The sequence below is a fragment of the Erpetoichthys calabaricus genome, chromosome 13 (genome assembly GCF_900747795.2).
Source record: "Erpetoichthys calabaricus chromosome 13, fErpCal1.3, whole genome shotgun sequence".
NCBI lineage: Eukaryota > Metazoa > Chordata > Cladistia > Polypteriformes > Polypteridae > Erpetoichthys > Erpetoichthys calabaricus.
In genome coordinates this window covers 35,237,391-35,260,285 of record NC_041406.2, presented here as the reverse complement: position 1 = coordinate 35,260,285, position 22,895 = coordinate 35,237,391, and the positions used below count along the sequence as shown (strand labels likewise).

At 38.5% G+C, this 22,895-nt stretch overlaps 1 protein-coding gene across 1 annotated transcript in view; it reads right to left on the bottom strand.

Annotated features, from left to right (window-relative positions):
- LOC114664142 (protein NDRG1-like) overlaps positions 1-22,655 on the bottom strand; it is a 64,776-nt gene extending 42,121 nt beyond the window's left edge. The window contains exon 1 of the mRNA XM_028818121.2: positions 22,512-22,655. The gene's annotated coding sequence lies outside the window, so the exon portion shown is untranslated. The remainder of the gene's footprint in view (positions 1-22,511) is intronic.
- Between the last annotated feature and the right edge of the window lie 240 nt (positions 22,656-22,895).

Here is a 22,895-nt window from a genome sequence, read left to right as displayed (position 1 = left end):
CTGTATGGACATTGTAGTTCCTGTAAGAACAGTACGCTGCTATGCTAACAACAAGCCATGGATTACAAGTGACATCAAGGGCCTTTTGAATCAGAAGAAAAGGGCTTTTAAAGACGGTGATCAGCATGAGCTCAAGCGCGTGCAGAAGGAACTCCGAGTCCAACTCAGGGCGGCGAAGGAGCAGTACAGGAGAAAGCTGGAGCAGAAGTTGCAGAATAACAGCATGAAGGAAGTGTGGGATGGGATGAAGATCATCACTGGCTGCAGCTCGAAGCGGGGTACCACCATTGAGAGAGACGTGAGAGCCACGACTGCTGAAGGTCTGTGCATCGGAGCTGGGGGGTCCTCTACAGCGCATCTTCAACCTGAGCCTGGAACAGGGGAGAGTCCCGAGGCTTTGGAAAACATCTTGTATCACCCCAGTCCCAAAGGTATCACGTCCTAGTGAGCTGAATGACTTTCGGCCTGTTGCTCTGACATCACATGTGATGAAGACCATGGAGAGGCTGCTGCTTCACCACCTTAGGCCACAGGTTCAACACGCCCTTGACCCTCTGCAGTTTGCATATCAGGAGAAGGTGGGAGCGGAAGATGCCATCATCTATATGCTACACCGATCCCTCTCTCACTTGGACAGAGGCAGTGGTGCTGTAAGAATTATGTTTCTAGACTTCTCTAGCGCCTTCAACACAATCCAACCTCTGCTCCTTAGGGACAAGCTGACAGAGATGGGATTAGATTCATACCTAGTGGCATGGATCGTGGACTATCTTAAAGACAGACCTCAGTATGTGTGTCTTGGGAACTGCACGTCTGACATTGTGGTCAGCAACACAGGAGCGCCACAAGGGACTGTACTTTCTCCGGTCCTGTTCAGCCTATATACATCGGACTTCCAATACAACTCGGAGTCCTGCCATGTGCAAAAGTTCGCTGATGACACTGCTATCGTGGGCTGTATCAGGAATGGGCTGGAGGAGGAGTATAGGGACCTAATCAATGACTTTGTTAAATGGTCCGACTCAAACCACCTACACCTGAACACCAGCAAAACCAAGGAGCTGGTGGTGGATTTTAGGAGGCCCAGACCCCTCATAGACCCAGTGATCATCAAAGGTGACTGTGTGCAGATGGTGCAGACCTATAAATATCTGGGAGTGCAGCTGGATGATAAATAGACTGGACTGCCAATACTGATGCGCTGTGCAAGAAAGGACAAAGCCGGTTATACTTCCTTAGAAGGCTGGCTTCCTTCAACATCTGCAATAAGATGCTGCAGATGTTCTATCAAACAGTTGTGGCGAGCGCCCTCTTCTACGCAGTGGTGTGCTGGGGAGGCAGCATTAAGAGGAAAGACGCCTCACGCCTGGACAAACTGGTGAGGAAGGCAGGCTCTATTGTTGGCATGGAGCTGGACAGTTTAACATCTGTGGCAGAGCGAAGGGCGCTCAGAAGGCTCCTATCAATTATGGAGAATCCACTGCATCCACTTAATAGTATCATCTCCAGGCAGAAGAGCAGCTTCAGCGACAGACTGCTGTCACTGTCCTGCTCCACAGACAGATTGAGGAGATCGTTCCTCCCCCAAACTATGCGACTCTTTAATTCCACCAGGGGGGGTAAACGTTAATATTTAACATTATACATAGTTATTGTCTGTTTTTTTCACCTGTATTATTATCATTCTTTAATTTAATATTATTTATTGTATCAGTATGCTGCTGCTGAAGAATGTGAATTTCCCATTGGGATTAATAAAGTATCTATCTATCTATCTAGTTGCCTCACATTTTTATGCAATCATTTTGTTCACCCCACTGAATTAAAGCTGAAAGTCTGCACTTCAACTGCATCTGAGATGTTTCACTTAAAATTCATTGTGGTAATGTACAGAACCAAAATTAGAAAAAAGTTGTCTCTGTCCAAATATTTATGGACCTAAGTACAGATTTCAACAAAATACTGTTTTAATTTTTAGCTCTAACAATATTTATGATGCTAACAAAACCAAATTTTTCTTCCTCTCAAATGCATTTTAAAGAAATAGCTAGTACAGATTTACTAGGATTAGTATATATTTTTCATCTCACTAGTCCTTCAGAGTATCAAAATATTCTGTTAAATTTGGCCCTGCTTAATCTGGGTCAGTTTGTGTTCAAATGTCCTCCAAAATTTTTTCAAATTTAACTGTACATTCATACTGAGGATGCATAAACTTTCAAATCAATGCCTCTGTACCCAACCTTACCAAAGAGATGAAAATTGAAATAGAAAAATTATCCATTCACTTCCTCCCCCTGATTAATCTACTTCAGGATTGCCCGGGAACAGGAGTTACTGAGCAGCATCAGGTCCAAGTCAGGAATCCAAAATAGACAGGACACCGGTTTAAACAAACAAACACACAAATTTAAGTCCACCAGTTTTCTGACGTAAAATATACTCACTGGGTGCAAGGCAGAAATACTTGCCAGGATAATGAGAAAACGCATATCATACCTTCACTAACAGCCACTCACACACACACACACACACACACACACACACACACACACACACACAACATGGATGAAAAACAAAGGATCAGCAAATAGATAATTCTGCACCAAAGAATTGTTCTGTTTATAAGTTTATCATTTTGAAAACATTTAAGAAATTGTGTAAAAGCAACAGCTTTATTGCAGATCCAAAAGCAGTTTGGACTGCTATAAAATTAAAACTAAACAGATTCCTTCAAATGAACAGGACAACATGGAATTTCACCACAGAGACAAACTCCCACTGCATGGGGCACTGTACGGTAGCACTGACAACTTTCAATAGATACATTTAGTAAGCAAACACAAGAAACAAAAACTGCAACAGCTGGCACAAGATAAAAGATTAAGAGAATTCAGTGGCAATGAATTTGAGAGAAGGGGATTCTTAATTGAAATGTAGCCTCCATCAATTACCAACCCTAGTTGTTGAAAATACTGAGAGGGAGTTGTACATAAGAGTTTGGTGGAGATTTAAGTAAATAAACAAGTCAGAGGTTGTATTACAAAGCCATACGAGGTATATCAACAGCAGAAATAATCCCTTCCTTTTACATGGGAAGCAGATGAATCTTTTACTACAGAGAAGGTTTACTTCCCAATTCTGCCTTACTGTATGATGTGGACTTGTCCGTTATATGCACTACCACTTCAGGGGCATCCTGTATACCGCTATAACATTCTGATAACGTAAGTCACTTTGGATACAGACATCAGACCAAATATACAATGAAAAACTATGAGCCATCAAAAACAAAAAACTCTGTTTCACTATTGTAACATCAGGTTTGCCTTTTAATTTCCCATTGTTATACATTTAGGATGACTAATTTCTCATTAGTAACATTTATATTCATGTAATTATTTCTACTATTTATTATTTATGATACACAGAGTAGTGCAAGGCAGCCTTGTTACTCACCCATAGGGAAAAGAGAAATTACCTCTTTCTTCCAAGATATGTGAAGTTCAATTTGTTCAGTATTTTCTGGCAAGATAGCTGCATACCTACTATGACAGAGGCCTTGAAAGGCTTCATGAAGGGACTATGTGATTTGGACTTTATACTTTTGGTACAGAAAAGAATTCAGGTAAGAGTGGAACTAAAAAGTTAGCGAAGTCAAAGTCTAAAATACAGATTGCACTTAAGAGTTAATGTAATGATTTTGCAAATATATTTCAGTTCGTTTGGGGGAACAACTATTGCTGTAAAAGCTTAAGGAAACAAAATTTTGGAAACAAAATTTTAGAGATGTTACTCCTGCTTGTCTTATAGCCTACCATTTAGGAGTTGTGTGGCAGAGGAATGTATGTGGGAATGCTGAGGGACCCAACATAGAAACACTAAATACATGTTATGGAACTGGAGGTCAGAATTCTTGTAACAAGACTGGAGAGAGAAGAGGAAAAAAAAAAAAAAAAAACAAACACAGAATGATACAATATTTTTCAACAGCAGCATCCATTAACTTTGTGTAGGATTTGGATATCGACATAACCATATCACATTGTGAAAGAGGAGAAAATACATTTTACTGCATTAAAACCACACACACACACACACACACACACACACTGCAGGGAAAGCCAGCCTGGAACATGGGATAACACTAAACAAGTCAGACATGAGTAATAAATGTCACATTGTTAGAGATGTGATCGTTGCATGGATTTATTTAAAAGCTTCTGTCAAACATTGGTCTGTATACTGTTTTCAAAGAGCATTTTCCAGTTTCTCTGTCCTTTAACCAAGCAATGCATTAAAATTCACAAAAGTGTGCATGGATGGGTCTGTAAACATATCAGCAAGTGAATAAGAGTTATGCAATAAATATAATTAAATAACTCAAAGCATTATGGTGGGGGAAAAAAAAAAAAACACACACACCCACCAGCAATTTTCAGGTTTCATCACCTGTACACTTTTCAGCAGCAAGTTATACAACCAACCAAAAATGTTTAAGGCGCCTGTGCTAAACACACTGTGAGATTCCTGTTAACTGTGTAAGACACCAAAATCTTTGGTGACATGCTAGTACAAAATTGCCTATAACAAACGTATTTATTTGGCAACAAGATCAAATTAGTTGCCTCACATGAGGTACTGTCATAAAGAGAAACCAAAGTGGGTACTTTAAAGGCATGGCAATATATTCTGCAAGTAAAAATGACAGTCCTCTTGTTTGGAAATCCATTATTATTCAAATATATTATTCAAAAGCTTGGGTTTCACAGTTTGAGGTACTTTTCAATTGAAGACAGGACTCCTGACCAATGAATGAGGGGGAGAAGCAGGTCTTAATTCAAAACCACAAGGCCACCTGAATGAGTGCTTTTTGTGTACTGCTCCAATTTTCCAGAAGTATTCATTGAAAAATATCAAAAAACAAGCATATTATCAGATGACTTGACATATGGGTTATGCAGCAGTAACAGATTCCCCACCCCTAATTGTTATCACTGTTCTCAATTAAAAATGATTAAAACTTTTTGTCCACCACTGCAAACTGCATGGGGTTGACCCTCCTTATGGTGCAATTGTTGAATCCAATACAATGTAACCTGATAACACAAGGATTTTTCCAAACAAAATATCTGTACAGAGACACAAGAGCGAGAGTTCATTGTGACTCTTGAATGTCCCCCAGCCAATATTCACTGACCAACTAGATGAAGATCTAGTAATCTAAAATTTCACTCTAACTTCCTTTTGTTCCAGCTTATTCATTGCATTAAGGATGAAGGAAACTGCATTTTATTTTCAGATGCCCTTTATTAAGTAGCAGTAAAATGACACCATTCTATTGCTACAACAATCACTGTACTTCTACCTCATAGCTCTGTGGTTCAAATGGCAGGCCAGTTACTGTCAGAGAGAAGTTTCATGGTGCATCTTCGCAAGTTTGTACCAAGGGTGTGTGCTTGTACACAAGTGTGGCCTGTGAAGATGTTTGCCCTGTCCAGTGTTGACTCCAGCCTTAAATCTAATGCTTGAGCTTCCCATGACTCTGAACTAGACAAACATTTTAGATAACCTATATTATACTACATAGATACAATCATTTAAATTATTGAAAACTTATAAATACAAAAGGTTATACAAAAATGGGTAAAGTCAATTGAAAATACTCTGGGATTATTACAGTGTTCCAAAATAAAGTGTCAATGCAAAATTAGTAGTTTTCTTAAAATATAGCAAACGTTTTTAATCATCTTTAATTACTTAAAACACAGTAGAAATAATGCAGGGTGATTATTATAGGCACCCAAAATATGCTCAATACCTCATTAGAACTGATTTTTACCAGAATACTTTAACAAAAACTCCAACCGTGTTCACATGAAGTTTATTCATATTAAGGCCATGGAGTTAGCATGCCTCTGTTTTATCACAAATGAAATGGGTATTACTAAAATTATTTGCTTCAAAAATAAAATGGCTTTCAGAATAGTTTGCTAACTTGGATAGAAGTTCCTTAAAGCTCAAACAATCATTATGTTCTAACTCTAGCACTAAAGTAACAATGCCAAAATTAACAATAACTTTCAAACTTGATAAAAAAAGAAAAAAAAATACAAATGCAACATGGCAGTTCTGACCACAACCCTTACTGACAGCCACAAAGTCAGGTGTTTATACAGACCTCCTGCAGGAAACACTTTCAAAGGCAGCTCAGCTGCATGGGTCCGTTTCCAATGGCATAGTTGTCACAAAAAGGAAGAGGGTGGGGCCCTGGGAGAGGAGGTATTGTCACAGCATGGATAGAAACATTCAAATCACTAAATCATCACTTTTTCCCCCCCCCAACATCAGGTTCTCACAATATATAGTACAATGACAGTGTTAATTAGGAAATAAACAAGCCCATTCAAATTCATAAACATTAAATTTTACACATGGACACTTCCTATTTGTATTACATTCCTAATTGTAGAGCAGAAGGGTAACTGTTGATGGCACAAAAGTGCTTAGTGCTTGTGCCTCACAGCTTGAAGAATTGAAGCCCAGTCACACATTCATGGAGTCGGCATGCTCTCTTTGGGTCTGTCTGGGTTTGTCTTGGGATACTATAGTTCCCTAATCCCAAAAACATTTAAATGCGTAAATATGCTTTATTAGACAGTATTAACTGAAGTGTTCAAAATGTGGCTCACTTCCAAATAGCAACTGATTAAATCACACATTTAGTTTTTTACATATATTTCAAACAGAACTATAAAGAGCAACTAAACTGCTTAATCTTATGTATAACCCGATGCTTCCGCTTTTCTCCCATATCCCAAAAATATCCCAAGTTAGATTTATGCAATTAAGGACTGTACACATTGTGAAAAATCAACCCTGGCACAGACAGATGAAAGAGGCACAAGGTCAATGCACATGTGATATTTTATTTTCTTCTCCCTTGTGAGAAACATTTTCCCCGTTTCCCACAGGCACAAGAGTCCAAATAGCACCAGCACATTACACAAATCCCTCTGCTCCTCCTGACTCTGGCTCCCCAAGTGGTGGCTGCTCCTTTTATAAGGCCCCCTGAAGGGCTCCAGGTGCTCGTTGACCTAATTCCGGCAGCACTTCCAGGTGTGGCTGAAGAGCTGATCTCCAGGGCTCAGCAGCAGCTGCGGCACCCCCTGGTGGCCTCCACAGATCCCAACAGGGCTGCACCAAACTCCAACTCCCATGAAGCCCTGCGGGAGTCCTTGGACCCACTGAATTTCAGGGGGGCTGCCATCTAGTGCTCCGAGGGAGGCAACGCTCTGGCCATGCTTGCTCCCCCAGTCCTTCCATTGTGGAGGCATCCTGGCCGGGAAAAGGTCCCGGCCATCCGTCACAACGTGAACTGTCCATAAATTCAGGTGAAATTCTGAACTCTAAATGTCATTACTGACAACACCACTGTGGTCAAATAAACTGCACAATACCATTTTAAAAATTTATTAAAATTCCTAAAAATGTATAGTACCATGGGGTGAAGCAACAGGCACAAGGCAAAAAAAAAAGTAAATGGGACATCAGCCTGGGAAAAGTAGTATGCTCCCCACAACCCCAAAATTAGATTAGGTGGTTCAAAGCAATTGATGGATATTTACATTTCTGTAATTAATAAATGGGTTTGATACAGGAAAAAAAAGACTGATTACAAACAACCACCACATAAAACTTAAAGCAGTTCTCATTTCTAGGAGGTGACCAGATTCCTAGTTTCTCCACTATACCCATGTCAGATCAACTTGCAAAAGCAATGTATCACATCCAATAATTAATAAGGAAAAAAAAAAGATTTATGGGGGAGAAAAACAAAAAAAGCTTCTCTTTATTCTTTTTTGATAATCCACAGAGGTCTTCCACTGAAAAGGTAGAACTGGTGATAACAGCCTAAGAGTGTTAGGTAATGAAGTCTACACTGTTTAGCGTACAGTGTAGACAATCTCTGATTTGGAAGATGTGAACCAATTTATAACAGTTGATGCATTAATCATTTATTTTTGGCAAAATATCAATGATGCCTTGAATCTGTACCAAAACCGCTTCATGATATGTGCAATATATCTGAAGAAGGGAGCTTTTTAGTAAAATCTTTAATCAAGTGCTCCAAGCACCTCAGCTTCTTGGGTTCAGATCTCATGCTTGGTCACCATGTTAATGATTTTTATATGTTCTCCCAAAATCTTTATCTGTACTTTAGTTTTCCACCCACATCCTAAAGAGATGGAGGTAAAGTTCACCAGTGACTTTGTATGGATACCATGCCATGCAAGTGTGAGTAGAAACTGTAATGGTCGGGCACTGCATCCACAGCTGGTTGCTGCTTTGCACCAATTGCTGCCAGAATATGTTTTAGCCCTTTATCACAATACATTGAATTGAAATAAGTAGGTTTTGAAAATATGGAACTATTGTGGGACCATGCTGGCACAGCTTCCACACTTGGCCTTCTTGCACACTTACAAAACAGATTTTCAATCAAGACTGGAAAGAATAACAGAACAGCACTAACCAGCCAGAGGAAAGAAAAATCCAACAACACCTCCTAGAACTATAACGTGACATTATTAAGCCAACATATTTAACTCACTTAAAAATATATAGGCCAACTCCCAGCAGGAACATCCAATAAAAAAAAGAATACCAGAACATTTCTGCATACCTTGATGGACAAGTCAGTGCACCAATAATAGCCAGATATCCACAGGAAGAGGATACTTAGACAGCCGGTGCTGTTACCATAAAACTCCATATATGAATAATGTCAGTCAAACAAAATCACACCCACATCTTGACAGATATATAGTTCCAAGAAAATGCATTGAAATTCCCCGTATATTTACCTAAATTCGCAACATACTGATACAGTATATTCAGACTAGTAACACACAACTGTACTTCTTATCAATATTCAAATTGTTTAAATATTCTCCATTCAGGCTGGAAAAGTCTGTGAAATCTTGTATTTTGTAACTGTCAGAACTCCTTTTAGCAACAAACACATTTCTGCAAGTGCAATTAGCACCTACAGGAAACATAAGCCAAGCAAAATGACACCTTTTATTGGCTAACTAGAAAGATTACAATATGCAAGCTTTCGAGGCAACTCAGGCCCCTTCTTCAGGCAAGATTGCCCCTCGAAAGCTTGCATATTGTAATCTTTCTAGTTAGCCAATAAAAGGTGTCATTTTGCTTGGCTTTTCTCTACATTCATAATGGCTAACACGGTACAACACCCTAGTACTACAGGAAACATAAGTAATTATACCATTCCTCCTTATAAAACTGTTTCAGTTCATTATTTCTGTAACTTACTGCGAGAACAGCCCTCTTTAGGTCATGCCACAGTCAATAAGATGGACCGAGTTCTCAGCGCTGATTGGTCATTCCAGAACATAAATTTCCTTCTGTTTAAGCCTCACTGATGTTGATTAACTCTTGTGTTTGGGCCAATGACTTACTACATCACTAACATCTATTAAGCTTCAGGTAAGAGGCCACTACCCAGGCATTCAACTGTCAAGTTTCAAATTTATTGTTCCCTTTCTAATAGCAAGCTGTCCAGGCTCCAAAGTAGCAGAGTAACCCCAGACTAGGATGCTCCCTCCATCATGCTTCCCAGTTGGGATGAGGCATTGCATTAGTGTGCGGGTATTTTTCTTCCACACACCATTATTCATTTCCACCAATTAAACATTCATTTTATATATCCACAGAGAGTCCTAGAAGAGTAGTTTTTGCAAACAAGATGTATAGCAGAAGTTCCATTGAAGATGGTATCCATCTACAAACAATTTTTGTTCAGCGATTTTTCCTCACTGTGGACATTTCAGCACAGACTTTGGCAAATTCCTTTTCCATTACCCTAGTGTCCTTCATAAGTTTATTCAGCACTTGCACGCTGTGCAATGGTAAAGGCGCAACACCCACGCCTAAGGGGAGATGGAACAGTGAGGAAATTCTTACATTTGTAAACAATCATTCCACAGTAAGACAAATTACCATCCAAGAATTGAATAAGGATTTTGTAGCCATCCTCAGCTTTATTCATTTTTACACTAATTTTAAGACATGGATATTTCTTTTGATTGGGACAATCAGCACAATTTAAAGACTGTCACTGTTCAAAAAATGTGTATTCACCTCCCTCGACTTAACAGAATTAAATTATCCCTTTTCAGAGAGTTTTTAAATATACAATAATCTCAACCCTCATAAACAGCAATATCTAGAGTAATACTGGATGGGATTTCACTGCATAAAGACCAATCTAGTGTAGCATAACACTGCTAGTACATCAGCTTATCTTGCTCAATTGGAAGAGTTCTAACTCACCTATCATAAAACCCTCACTAAGAAAAGGACAACACATTTTACTTATAATTAGGGAAGAAACGTAACACCATTTACTTCTTTGGGAAGTTCAATTAGGAAGAGTTTTACTATTCTAAAATGTTCTAACAATACTAACACTTGATCATGATATGTAATAGATCCACTGCAATGTATTTTTAAAACCATAAAATAAGTTTAAAAAAAAAAAAGACTACATAAAATAAAGTATTCCTAATAAAAATGCTAGCATATACCACTGCATTTACATCTTACATTTAAATTAAAGCAGCCCTGTAACTGAAGGAATGTTGAATACCTCATGTTAATTTTTATAATGGATATTTAAAAAAAAAAATCCAGAGTTACTTCAACAGGCTGAAAACTGCAGAAAAACTAGTATAACCCATTGACTGTTAAAGCAAAACCAGCTCTCTGCTCCTCAAGAACACAAACAAAACCTTGGCTCGAGTAACCCAAATTGTTTCCTGAAAATTCCCTCCCAAAATTTAGCATCACCACAATTTCCATAGAACTGAAATTAATTAACTGAAAACTTTGCTTATATGCTAGACAGAACTGTTTGTATATTTGTACTTATATGTGATGCAAACCAGAGGTAAAAATAAATGGTAATAAAGATCTAGAAGAATCAGATGCAACAACCTTATTTAGCACTGATATAAAGCTATTCAGTTTTCCAAGTAATTTCATGTACATCGCTGTTAAAGTGTATAATAAACAAGCTGGGAGGAACATACAAATATCGGTAAGTCTGCAGCAACAGCAAATCATCTTCCTGGGTTTAAAGGGTTTTAACTTAATTTCATTCTACTCAGGGTTACTATTCATTTTGACATTACAGGTGGGGGAACTAAAAAGTGTCCTCTAACAAGGTAATCCACAGCAGCAGCCACATTCAGCACAGCAACCTCATTACCCATCAACAGGTGAAACTCAGGACAAAATGCAGCTTTATCAAAAGGGTATGCATGTACCCATACAAGCCCTATTTAGAATCTCCAGTTGACCTTACAGAACATACCTGGACTGGAAACTATCACTGATTGGAAAGGTAAAACACCAGCTACACAAGGAAGGCACTCCAGCTAAGCAAGTCAAGGTGCTACAAGGAAGCAGTGCTACTCTGTCTCTCACAACCAATCCTTTGGTTTTCAAAATCAGCTTGCAAACGAGTAACTTAAACACAAAATACATAAACTTTATAAACCTTTATGAACTTGATTATTAAACATTGTTATATTATTAACCAGTCGCTATTTAAACGATGCTTCTCAATGGCTCACTTTCAAGGAAAGAACTTTAAATTTAGGAGCTCATCTTATCACAAAGAAATAACAGTCCTATAGAACATGCACAGTACGGCGCTACTGTCATGAAACATCTGCTTTCAGTGCACCAATTGGCAAACAATTTTATAGGCACGGAGCCTACATGGCCCTCTACAACATTGTTAAACAAAGGCATTTGCCCAGGCTGGGTCACACAGGTAAACAAGTTTCTTCGCTCTGTTCTTTATGACTATATAAAAAAAACAGCATCTGCTACATAGAAAGTCCTATTCCTCCTGTTGCATGCACTATGTAGAGAAATGTTTCAAGAGGGCAGCCAAGACTTTAAGTTGCCAGTTTTCAAAGCTTTTATTTGCATGTGGTAGGGATGTAGGAAATTCGGCTTTTGTGATATACAGTTGTACAGAAAAATTTGTGACAATTAGTTTTGCCACTTTATTTCAAATAATTGAAAAGTTTAAATCAGGAAATTTCAAGGTAGTCAGGACCCTTAGGCAGGTGATGGAATTATTATATTACACAAAGACCTTTCAATACTTCTGCAAACAGTTGCCTTTAATGTGCACATTTTGCCAGAAACAAGAGTTGAAGGTAAAGGCCTTCTAACAAGTGGCAACGATAAAGGAAACTGGTAAGTCTGATCTGCAACATTTAATGGTATTTACTGTAACCCTATGGAAATGCATCTATGCAAGAACCTCACCTGGCCAACAAGCCACAAGCCAAACAAACCACTGCCCCCCCCCCCCCCCCCCCTTCAAATGCAGTAACATTTAGTTCATGCCCTTATTTGGCAATGTAGGCAAATTTACTCTGCGTCTATAACACCTTAGCTTATGAGTATGGTTAATTAGTACCATTTTACTACAAACTTTCAAACTGCATTAAAATAAATACAATTAATGAATTAAATACATAATGGGTAATATGGACAAGGATGCTCAGAGTCCAAAAAAAAAAAAAAACAGTTGACTGTCTCGGCCACATGGTCTGCCTTGGGGCAAAATCTTGTAACATTATAAGATTCTGGTTTGCAGCACTGACTTCAAAATCTTACACAGTCCCTCTCTCACAAGTGTCAGTTCTGACTCCATATATCAGCCCCACCCAAAAATGACTGTCCTGAGCTATTATCTGGTGATGTTTCGCCTGGATTAATTTCTGGATGAGCTTAGCTAGCCTTTCTTTATCCTAGATGACTAAGTGATGCGACTCAAAAGAGATACAGCAATCAAGAGGTTTCAGGGGTTCAAAATACCTTGACTGCTGTTTGAAAATTCCACCATTTATAGCTAACTTGCATCAATTAATGACTATTGTGACTGTTGCACTGCAAGGGTGTTGGCTGTGCAGCATGTTGCCATTCAAGGAGGTAGTCAAATCACTTATAATGCATATTATTCACAGTTTAACTCCATTTAATTCCAAATCTCTCATCAGCAAACATAGGTGGTACAGTATGCTCACAGTACAAGAGTCCTTCTAAAAAGGATTACTCCAAACATGTAGAGCTTTTGAAACCTCCAAAATGTCCCTTCAGAACGGGTCCATCATGGCTTCTAGTTCCCCAGATCTCAGATTAACTAAGATACAAGAGTACACTTTCCATAGTCCATAATGACAACAAAACTAATGTGTTTGCATACATCATAATAAACTGACAACAGAACATGGTTTTAAATGATTCAATAGTCCAGCTATCCCCAATGAACAAGTCCTTTGGAAGATGCTAGATTTGTCTTTGCAGATGATATGGATGCCCCTCCTCAACAGATGTACCCATGCAAATATAAAATAGGAACCAAGAGGGAACCAGTTCTAAGATGACCATATGTGAGCTAGCTATGAGATGCTTACCAATCTGACAACTGCATAAACATTGTTTTGTTTTTTGGGCATATCATTTTGTAGTAGAACTACTACTGTAATTGAAATCAGTGTATAGTACAATAAGCTTACGGGGAAATGCACTATTTAAGAATAAACGTAAGTTGGGGGGGGGGGGAGAAGCTACAAAACTATAGATGGTAGCAACAAGCAAAAAACACACATATATTGCCCAAAACACTTGTGCACATCACCTTTCAGTTAAAACCAATTGTGGCTTCAGCATGCTAAGAAAGGCATTTGCACAAACCCACAAGCATCCTGCAAAGACCGCATCCTCACAGTATAGGAGGCCAATATGGCTCCATAGAATTTTTCTGCACCTATTCTGCCCTAGGTTTTTATTAACTTTCTTGAAATCCATCACATCACACCAACTACAAACCAAAAAAAGAAGTTTAAGTGCCTTTTATTACATCTAATTAGTATAGCAAAGTATATCCAGAAATATCAAAAGTACATTCCCACAGTGCTTCATAACTCAAAAATGTTTGTTTCTTAAACAGGATTTGTGTTCTGCTCCACCAAGCAGGTTAACTTAACATGAATTGTCTACTTTTGAACATTTCTGCAATACTACACACTACTGTCAAGGACAAGTACCTCAGGATTAGACCTGGGTTTTTTTCACCCTTGAACAGACATTCGGAAGCCATTCATCTGTAGTTAAAATCAAAGTTAGAAAAATGGAGAATGATTTCCAACCTCTGGAGGAAAAGTTGTTCAGACACTGGAGCAAGAGAAAGTAAATAGACAAGCAGATATAGCAAACTGAAAACAGAAAAAGCAATCTGTGCCAAGACAAGGATCCTGAACATGTTTAGGAAGGCTCATTCTGAGCAGTGTTGACATTTTTTATGTTTATCCACTGTATATAAACGAAGGACTCCAATTTACAGCTTTACCCGAGTTCTCATGCCAACATGTAGCAGCCTCAGGAAAAACTCAGCCACTGCTATTGTATCTCTCAAGAAGTCATTTCATCAGATACTGTCAGCTCCACTTGAACTTTCCTCACTGAAACCCATTATTAATATTTACTCACTCCAAGATCATTTTCCAAAACAAGTTCATACACCAATTCACCAGTCCTGAGAAATCAAAAATTTGAGATCAAGCACCTGCTTTCTCCCTCATCAAATTAACATCTTTCTTGCTTCAATTTGAGTATCTCTACTCAAGCTGCAAATTAATTGCACAACCAGAAAATGCAAATTAAAGCAACTGACAGTCTTGCTCAGATTGGCATATTTATAAAGCAAAGGACTATCAGTCAGATGATTAGAGTTTAATCAGGACTTTCTTTCCATGAGTCTAAATACACCACAATTAAGCAGCTAGCCTGACAAATCAAAGAATTTATGTTACTTTGTACAATATGTTTGGTAAGAGCAATGGTTAGTGTTCCAAATTCTTCAGTTGAAACCATGAGCTGTGAACCATTCTTATGGAGTCTGCCTGTTCTCCCCATGTTCTTCTGGAGTTTTATTCAGATTCTCTGGTTTCTATCAATATCCCAAATATTTGGTTGGATTTTCAAAGGAAGAATCTAAAGCTGATGTCACATTATTTGACCTCTAGTGATTGGGTATGCAAGACCTGCCAACTGCGATTTCTGATCTCGCTGTTATTTACACAACTGAAAATTGATGGGTATATCTAATTTAATGACTGAATGTGTTCACAACTTTGTGATAGCTAATGTGTTGTCTGATGGAACAAGCACTATACAAAGGGTTAAGAGGTACTGTGGAATCAGGCAAAATCCTGGCTCTTTCTGTCATGGTACATAAAACACAAGACAATCTTATGTTCCTTATTCCTCATCGCTGCATTGTATACATTGTATTCCCAGAAAATCTCTCATATGCTGGAGTGAGTTGCTGAGCATTTCACATTATGCAACAAGTTTCACAAGAGCGTATCACCAACTGCCTCAAACTCGCCAAGATTATGTAAATGAACACTTGTGCGGAAATTGCTGGAAAAGTTGCGTAATGCGGCATGGCCTTAAGTTGGACCTGTGGGAGAAAGTGAGGGACTGTGTATGCCTTATGATGAACTAGTAACCCATTTGGTCCCTGCTCTGCATTCAAGTGCTACAGTACAGGTTCCAAAAGTATACAGAAGTTAGTATTGTTTCTAATGGGTCATTTGATACACCTTCTTTGCTTCTTCATTGTACTCCTTATTAAACAAATCCCACCAGCTAAGCAAATATATTATATACAGTATATATATATTTTTTAATATGCCATTTCTCCATTACACTCCGAGTGCAGTTAGAAATTATACAGTTTTACATCCTACATTGCTGAAGCATGCAACTAAAAATACTTCCCAATTTTAAAACACTTTGCCTACTTCCCCATTTCCTCTTTTTGAGTCATTTAGTTAGGACTTTAAAACTATACCTAACCACTGTAATTTTGTGAAGCCTAATTGAAATAAGTATAGGTCCAATGTCAATACTATTTTTCATCAGAGGTGAACATGACCAAACTGTTAATCACAGAGTAAAAATGTTTACATGCAGGCCTGAAACATTTCCTAGAATAACCTTTGGGAAAATTCTCAGTTCAGAATTCCCAACTCTGAATCCTTTAACCTGCTTCAGTATTTGTATACCTCTTTCAGTATGGGTGACTCAATGGTTAGCACTGCTGCCTCACACATATATCACTCATGATTCAAATCCCACACCCAGGTACTGTCTGTGTAGAGTCTGAAACTTCTCATTGTATGCACCACCAAACCCCTACACCAATGCAATCCTGATGGATAAAACATTACCTGCCCAGCCACTCAAGTATTTAGGTACTTCCACAGAAATTTTGCCAATTACCCAAATCTACATATTCCATGTTTCATCAAAGAGCGTACACCTTACTTCTCAGTATCTTTCTTCAAATGATCGTGTACCAAAAGTTTGGTTACTCCATTGTTTATGTTATCTAAAGCTTACTACAGCTATTTACACGATATGTAAATGACACATTTCTTTCCATCTACGTCTGCAAGCTGCTAACAATAACGGCTGCATCTGGGGGAAAGCATCTCTTTTATAATTTCAGACTCAAAAATAGGCACAGCTTTATTTTTCTCCTTGTACCTATCTAAGGTGGCCTTTAGGTTTGGAGAATGAAGGCTAGAATTTTGCACACAATCATATTTGTGTCTACTGTGCAACTATAAATTATTAAACAAAAGTTCACATGCTGCACCCCTATACAATGCCTCCAAAAAAGGATACCCCAGATATGCACTTTCCCAAAAAGATGCTTTGAGAAGCTGAATAGATTTTTCACCTCATCCAAAAACATAACATCCACTTACTTCAATTTACAAGGAGCACACAACTTGTCTTTAGCCATGTGTGCCATTTTCTTGTGCCTCAAACAGTGAACTTGTCAATTAGCAATGCCATAATATTCAAACACAAGGAGTGATCACACAAAAAAGTTTATTTTTCACTCTTGACAAAAAAAAAGAAAGAAATCAACAAACTCTTGTGTCACAGAAAATCCTAAACTGTACCCTTCCATGCAGTTTTTCCCTTCAAATTTCAGATTACAGGCTCCTTAAGTGGTTTCTGTCTTTCACAAACCTACTGCGATACACAGCTAGGCAATCTTTAGGACCAGCAGCACAGATAGCTCCATAATGTCAATTCAAGGCTCTAGACCCAAAGAAATTGACCATTCAGTTTTAGAGGGAGCATTTTTACTTCTTGAATGCTTCATCTGCTAGTGATCATAACTTGTTTATGTCCAAGATCTTGGCAAGATTTAAAAAACATTCTCAATTCCTGGAAGTCAGTATCATTTCCACCCAAGTTCTGCTAAGTCTAGCCTCCAGATGGATTAATTGTTGCAATAATAGAACAGCACGGCAGGTAGCTTGCATGGGGAGGGGTTTAAACACTCGGGATTTTATAGAACACACACTTCCTTCCACTATTTTCCAGGTTATTTATTTTTTCCTAAAAATTTCAAAGAAATCTAAGAATTAATTGATTCACAGATCAACTGAGACTTTGGCTGCAAATGGATTAAATGTCACATAACATAAGGGTTGTTCTACACTGTGCAAAACTAAAGATTTTAGGATATTGCTATTCAAAATATTTTGTCTTTAAATTGGCTCTTGTCCAAATTTTAGAATGGAGAGTGTGGGCAGTATGGCACTCGGTTCCAGGAGAATGGGGTTGGCCTTAATCACTGGCCCAAATGCTGCCTGTGGAGTCTGCTCACCCTCTCACATCCCAAAGCTGTGGATTAACAGCAGTTCTAAACTGGCTAGTTAAAGTGTGAGAGTTCAACAAAATGCGCACCATGATTGAATGGCACCCCAACTTGTGCCCTGGGCTGCTAGGGCTATCCTTTGATTCCGAATTAAGTGGGAGCAGAAAATAGATTTAATTGAAATATATGCTACAGTTGTGCTTGAAAGTTTGTGAACCCTTTAGAATTTTCTATATTTCTGCATAAATATGACCTAAAACATCATCAGATTTTCACTCAAGTCCTAAAAGTAGATAGAGAGGAAACCAGTTAAACAAATGAGACAATATTATACTTGGTCATTTATTTATTAAGGAAAATGATCGAATATTTCATATTTGTGAGTGGCAAAAGTATGTGAACCTCTAGGATTAGCAGTTAGTTTGAAGGTGAAATTCGAGTCAGGTGTTTTCAATCAATGGGATGACAATCAGGTGTGAGTGGGCACCCTGTGTTATTTAAAGAACAGGGATCTATCAAAGTCTGCTCTACACAACACATGTTTGTGGAAGTGTATCATGGCACGAACAAAGGAAATTTCCGAGGACCTCAGAAAAAGAGTTGTTGATGCTCATCAGGCTGGAAAAGGTTACAAAACCATCTCTAAAGAGTTTGGACTCCACCAATCCACAGTCAGACAGATTGTGTACAAATGGAAGAAATTCAAGACCATTGTTACCCTCCCCAGGAGTGGTCGACCAACAAAGATCACCCCAAGAGCAAGGCATGTAATAGTCGGCAAGGTCACAAAGGACCCCAGGGTAACTTCTAAGCAACTAAAGGCCTCTCTCACATTGGCTGATGTTCATGTTCATGAGTCCATGAGTGTTTTGTGGACAGATGAGACCAAAAGAGAACTTTCTGGTTTAAATGAAAAGCGTTATGTTTGGAGAATATGGAAAACACTGCATTGCAGCATAAGAACCTTATCCCATCTGTGAAACATGGTGGTGGTAGTAACATGGTTTGGGCCTGTTTTGCTGCATCTGGGCCAGGTTGGCTTGCCTTCATTGATGGAACAATGAATTCTGAATTATATCAGAATTCTAAAGGAAAATGTCAGGACATCTGTCCATGAACTGAATCACAAGAGAAGGTGGGTCATGCAGCAAGACAACAACCCTAAGCACACAAGTTGTCCTACCAAAGAGTGGTTAAAGAAGAATAAAGTTAATGTTTTGGAATGGCCAAGTCAAAGTCCTGACTTTAATCCAATCGAAATGTTGTGGAAGGACCTGAAGTGAGCAGTTAATGTGAGGAAACCCACCAATAACCCAGAGCTGAAGCTGCTGTGTACGGAGGAATGGGCTAAAATTCCTCCAAGCCGGTGTGCAGCACTGATCAACAGTTACCGGAAACGTTTAGTTGCAGTTATTGCTGCAAAGGGGGGGTCACACCAGATACTGAAAGCAAAGGTTCACATATTTTTGCCACACAAATATGTAGTATTCGATAATTTTCCTTAATAAATAAATGACCAAGTATAATATTTTTGTCTCATTTGTTTAACTGGTTTCTCTTTATCTACTTTTAGGACTTGAGTGAAAATCAGATGATGTTTTAGGTCATATTTATGCAGAAATATAGAAAATTCTAAAGGGTTCACAAACTTTCAGGTACAACTGTACTATGCACTTGTATAACTTTACTGGCAAGACCAATTTAAAAGCGTTTATAAAAATAAAAAATGTGCAAAATCCTGGTGGAAGCAGTGGGAAAAAAATGTGCTCAGAGTATAAAATTATTATTCTACCAAAAACAATAGGACAAAAATGCAAAGTGAGAAAGTCTGAACAACAAAGAGACAAAAACTGAACTGTATTTTATATTGGGCTTTTGCACAGCACCCACAATTCAGTGCAGCTATGGTACAATTGTTTCTCTATTTCTCCAGCTGGACTATTGATAGAGGAGTTGTTCAGGGGATTTAACATGCAACCCATTGTGCAGAAGAACATGCAAATTACAAATAATTACTAAAAAAAAAAAAACAGTTTTAACTTTACAGGCAACAAGTTACCCTTGTATGAAAAATAGTAGCGGGAATACAAAAATGACCAATAGAAAATTGTTAATAAAATGGGAAAAAAACAAAAGACTAACACCTCATGAATTACATGAACATGCATTGCACACACACTCAAACTCAGACACCCACACCCTGCCCAACAATTGATTCCTAATCTGAGTATAGCAAATAAGAAGTAGGCACTTTGTGGAGACCAACTAACATAATCAAAAACTGTAAAACAGGATGGGATTCCTCATTTCTTTTTCTTCAAATCTAATTTAATTTTACACTGAAAGATTTCAGGCCCACCCACAGAGTGGTGGCTCTGAGGCTAGGGATCTGCACTGGCAATCAGAAGGTTTCCGTTTCGAATCCCGTAAATGCCAATAGGGACTCTGCTCTGTTGGGCCCTTAAGCAAGGCCCTTAACCTGCAATTGCTGAGCGCTTTGAGTTGTGAGAAAAGCGCTATATAAATGCAAAGAATTATTATTATTATTATGTAACTAAAATGTAACTAACTTACTTACCGAGGAGGAAAGATTGTAAGTTAAGGTGTAAAAATACATAACGGACGCAGGAGTTCCCAGCATTACCAGGGTATTCTCCATTTTCCTTTAACGTTCTACTGGAAGATGGATATTAAACTATAAAAAAACAGTTTACAATTCTGTTACCATTCACCTGCACAAACGTGAATGCCCGTCAGAAGAGGTGGTAAAGGAAACAAAAGCCAAAATGTTCTCAATAATGCAGTATCGTCGGCCATTCAAAGTCATGGTCTGTCTTTATGACAACAAGGAACCCACCTACTGTAAGGAAAATGTTTTGCAATAACATGAACCCAAATTTGGCCACACACCATTCAAGCTAAACTTATTTTAATTTCTTATTAATCTAATCTAATGAGTAATAGAATGTAAAATGTTATTTAGCTTTCAAAGAATCAGCAGTTACCAGTACGAAACTACATTAACATGTACAGGCGAATTTGGTACTTAAAATCCCCCTCCCATGTAGCCATGTCCTCAGCAAAGAAACAGCATGAATAACTGTTATTCACTCATCATGCCTTCTTCTGTGGAGGTCGGCTTTTACACCACAAGCTCGATTTCGTAGAAGAAAGCCGAGCTTCCCATATACAGGAGACTAAAAACAAATGTACTATAGTCGAGCGACCAAGGAAAGGAGCAACATGGCCCAGTTATCGTGGTACGGTATGCGTTAGCGGGTAGCTTTTTTTAAATTAAAATATTATTATATATGTATAAGCACAGAATATTTGAAGGAAATTTTACAAATTAACAGCTACCTGCTTATCTGTATTCACGGAGTAACCTTGACTCCACACAAGGCTTTATCGGCACTTAGGAAGGCACTATTCAAAATACGGGTTCAAAGTTTGTTAGCCTCGAGGATTACGTATTAAAATAAAATGAAAATTTATTGCCAGGATGAAGCTGTAAAAGTAACGTTAGTGGAATGGAGGTGGCGCAGAAGGCCATCCTCCCCTTTTAAATGTACCGCGTCTCCACGCCCCCTCCTCAAACATCAACAAAGCATGTTCGTTCATATTTACCTTCGTTAAACGGCAGTATAGCTTTTACAATGGCTTTTTGGTCACAGCACAGTTCTGAAATAGATTTTAGTAAACCATTATTAATAAGGCGACAACTTTCTGCCTACTTCTAAATGCAGCTCCTCGTGGCTCGATCTTCCGTAACCATCCGTCATTACTCAACGCAAGACTGTGGCCACCCACTTTCGCTTCCCTGATTGGCTGTCAAAGAACCCCTGCCGCCCAATTGTTGCTCATATCGGCCGTTGAGTGGCTCAAATATATGTCCGTCATAATACACATACTCGTGAAATTGACAACGAGGTGGCAGGACACAGAATAAAAATAGTAGGGGGGGGGGGGGGGGGGGGTAACTACTCACTGACCCTGCCAACTCCTTTAAAATGTGAATACACGAGACACACAGCCATAATGAATCTTACTGTTAGTGCCACGTCTTAAATAAGCTACCCATAAAACTTACTTTTTTCAACTGGATTTCCTGCTTTTTACATTGCTAGAGTTGACATTTACCCACGAGCTTCAATACATTGATCGTGAATGATGAAATAATGGTTTAACACGAATGGTCCTAAAATGGCATTGACTGTAGTTGAATACGTCTTAATTTTGAAAGGCCAAAAAAAAAAATCTACACACGTATCGCAACGCGATGATTTATTATAACTAGTCTATTGTATGAAGCATCTTCCACAACGCAAACAAACTTGATCGTTATTACAAGATAAAGGAAACAGACTTGGTAAAATTAACACCGACAAAATGTCTCCGCAAAAGATCTGGAAATATTAAATTTATACTTAAATGGAATTCACAAAATCACTGAAAAAAAAGCTGATCGACAGTCTTAGTGAGGCACAGACTGCATTATCAGATCGTAGTTGGTCACGGTGTATTCTAGCAACTGCGCCAGTTTTAAAACTATTAGACTCAATGTAAAGTTAACTGATCAGTTGATTTAGCAACATAAAAGAAAATTGGTAATCGCCAAAATACACTGGTTTTTAAAAATTCTGATAGGCTTAATCAATTAGTTAGACCAATGAATACAGATATCTTCATAATGAAAAACAACAATGCCTACCTTCTTTATTTACACGACCCTACAAAGGTTGAGTTCTTCCTTCAGAAATGATACAAAAGGCCCAAATTCAACGCTTGTTTACTTTTCAACAGCTGCAGACGGATGCCGCGGAGAGTTTTTATAAACCCCCGCACGTTTACGGACTGCCCACTTTTTCACTTCCTCACCCCGACTATTGGACAAAGTGCCCCTCCCATTTTGTTGCGCCGTCTCCTGGTATACATGTCTCCAAGCATGTACGCGTCCACCTCCGTGTGTGTTCTCAAAAGAGGGAAGGGATGCATTCACATTGTTTTCCATACTATTATCTTACACATGTAAGTGCGCTGGTTCCGGACATGCAATCGAAGTGTAGTTCCAATAGACTACTGACTAGTTCATAGC